A 3,536-nucleotide genomic window follows, 5' to 3' on the forward strand; every position below is an offset into this window, starting at 1 on the left:
CATGACGAGGCCTCTTGTCAGACCTCTGACCACTCCCCTGTGATAGAACCATCTCAACTCTCCTGGCCACATTGGCTGCATCCTGAAAAGAAATATCGCTCCACGTCTCTTTAGCCATCTGCAATTGAATAGGCTGAACGAGTCCCTCAATGAACCTCCCCACTCTCTCTCTCTCTCTCAGTGGGAAGTATAAGAAGAGCATGACGGGCCAAGTTAATGAATCTGGTCTCGTACTGAGTGACAATCATAGAACCCTACTGGAGACGCTCAAACTGCCTCCGATTGTTCTCCCTTTGAGTGATAGGAAGAAACTTCTCCAGAAATAGCTGAGAAAACTGATCCCAAGTCAAAGCTGGTGACCCAGCTGGTCTAGCCAAACAATAATCTCTCCACCAAGTCTTGGCGGATCCAAACAAACGAAAAGCAGCAAAGTCGACCCCATTGGTCTCCCCTATCCCCATGTTCCGTAGAACCTCATGACAATTGTCTAAATAATCTTGAGGATTCTCTGAAGATGTACCACAAAAAGTAGTAGTGAAGAGCTTAGTGAACATGTCCAATCTCCACAAGGCATCAGCAGATATAGCTGGCCCCTCTCCGGTCTGTGCCACAACACCAGGTTGAACTACCCCAACTAGCTGAGCTGCTGGGGTCTGAAATTGGGGAGCCATCTGCTCCAGAGTGCGAGTAGGAGGATTCTAGGCTCTTTCTCCAGCCTAAGAGACGGCTGGTGCTACAGGAAGCAAGCCTGCCTGGGCGACACTCTCCATAAGGCCCACTAGACGGACCAGGGTGGCGATGAACCCCTCTAGGACCTGAGCTGGTCCTGCTGGAACAGTCTAGGCTGGAGCCTCCTCCTCGAACTCTACCTGAGGCTCCGCTGCTGGTGCTGCTGCTCTAGGCTGAGACCTACCCCGGCTTCGGCCTCTAGCACGACCTCGACCTCGTCGTCTGCCCCTCGTAGGAGCTGCCACTGGGGGCTCGGGCTGCTGATCAGCGGATGAAGAAGCACGTGTTCTCGCCATCTGCGAATGAACAGAGTGGAAGTTCAATTAGCATTGAGAAATCAAGTCGCACGACAGGAAAGAATAGATGTTAAGTTTTTCCTAACTCTGTAGCCTCTAGGGGATAAATACAGACGTCTCCGTACCAATCCCGCAGACTCTACTAAGCTTGTTCGTGAATTGTGAGACCTAAGCAACCTAGAGCTCTGATCCCAACTTATCACGACCCAAATTTCCCACCCTCGGGAGTTGTGATGGAAGATAAACTTCAAATTCTACAAAATGGACATTACACCTTTAACAATCGACAAATGATTCTAATGGACTGGGACCCTGAGTTCAATATCCAGAATGAACTGATGCGAGTGATTCCAGTATGGGTCATATTCCTAGGTCTACCAATTCAGTGCTGGCGGAGGAAAATCTAGGGAGAATGGCAAGCTCACTAGGTAACCCAATCTGTATTGACAAACTGACTGACCAATGTTAAAGGATATCCTATGCTAGAGTCCATATAGAAATGGATATAACTCAGATAATGCCATATGGACTTACAATTGAAATACCGGATAGGAAGCAGGTTATTGAGTATGAATGGCAACCAAAATTTTGCCAGGATCGCAACCATTTTGGGGATTAACAGGTGAATGCAAGAAGAAATCGTAGGCAAATCAAACAACCGACAAACCCTATAAAAAAATAGGAAAGCCAAATGGGAGTGGAGACCAGTAGGACCACCAGCATGGCAACAACCTGAAGAGGTGCAGACTAAAGATAAGGAGGTGAACACTACTGAAACATTTGTTCAACAACAAATGAAGGAACTACGAGTTCAAATAAATAGTAGAGGCAAAAAATCAGTAGTATATCATGGGATAAAGCAGAGAAAAGAATATCTCATTGAGCCAGAGGTACTTGCCAAAAGGAACAAATATGTTGTGTTGAGAATACAGGAGAATGATCAAGGGAGTTTGGAGCAGGGGCCAAATGCAGGTTCCTCACAGGGATTGGAGAAATGGATCAACCATACCACTGTACCCCCATCTCAACGGTCATTTGTGCTTGGAATATTAGAGGACTTAACAAGTCTTTTAAACAAAGAGAGCTCAAGGTATTTCTGGAAAAAAACAGGATAGATTTAATTTGGTGCTTTAAGACTAGAGTCAAAAAGCCTAAGGCTCCTATGATTCAAAGAAAGCTTGGTGTGGAGTGGGAGTTCATTAACAATTACAACTCTGCTCATAATGGTAGAATATGGATTGGATGGAGATCAAATTCAGTAGATATGACAACATTAGACTCCACCTTTCAGCTAGTCCATTGTCAAATTAAAGATAGACAATCAACATTCAATAGCTGCATTACTTTTGGTTATGGAATGCATACTATAGCATACATGAAGGCCTTATGGGATCATCTGATATAGATTAATACAACGACCAATGAACCTTGGCTCATCATTGGAGAGTTTAATAGTATACTACATATGGATGACAGGATTAATGGTATACCAGTACACCAATCCGAGATTGCAGACTTTCAGCAATGTGTGCAAGATATTGGTATAGGGCAACTCACAAAAAAGGGAAGCCAATACTCCTAGAGAAACAAAATAGAAGCATGTGCGAGAATATACAGTCACATAAACTGGTATTTGGGAATGCAGACTGGTTTAGCTATTACAATGACATTGAGGCTAACTACATGGTGCCAGAGACCTCAAATTAGACCGTATAATGCTTAACACAGAAACGAAAAGAACAAAAGAAAAAAGTCCTTATAGACTACTCAATGTCCTACTAAAACAGGAAGGATACAAAGAAGCAGTTGCAAGCACCTGGGCACCGGACATATAGGGATATACTATGTTTACTATATGGAGGAAGCTGAAGCTAATAGAGGAAGCCACCAAAGCTATGCATAAAGATATGTCATTTATAGATCTCAAGCTAACAAAACTCAAGGAACAACTGAAGCATACAAAGGAAGCACTGAAGGGGGACTGTATTAATCCACAATTGATTGACGAGGAAAAGCTACAACTCATTAAATTAGGAAAATGGGAGAGAGTATAAGAGCATGTCTTCAGACAAAACTCCAGGGCCACATGGATTGCATATGGAAACTCAAATTCTAAGTATTCCCATTCATACTTGAAAGCTAGACAGGCAAGGAACAAAATATCATCTATCTACAATGAAGCCAACATGAGACTAATAGACCCACCTTTCATACAAAAGGAATTCTTGGGGTTCTTTCAAAAATTGTTTGGGGAAGCAACTCTAGTTTTGCCTGGACATGATATGAGTATAGGTAGAAATGGCCCCTACCTAACACTGGCTCACCAACAACAGATGCTTCTACCAGTAACTAGAGAGAAGATCATACAGGTTATAGAAGACCTACCTCTGGAAAAAGCACCCGGTATAGATGGATACTCAACTGAGTTCTTCAAGGAGTTCAGGCCACTTATTGGAGAAGAAGGAATCAATGCAATGCAAGAATTTTTTATAACTGGGAAACTACTAAAAG

The sequence above is a fragment of the Nicotiana attenuata genome, unplaced genomic scaffold, assembly GCF_001879085.1.
Source record: "Nicotiana attenuata strain UT unplaced genomic scaffold, NIATTr2, whole genome shotgun sequence".
In the NCBI taxonomy this organism is placed as follows: Eukaryota; Viridiplantae; Streptophyta; class Magnoliopsida; order Solanales; family Solanaceae; genus Nicotiana; species Nicotiana attenuata.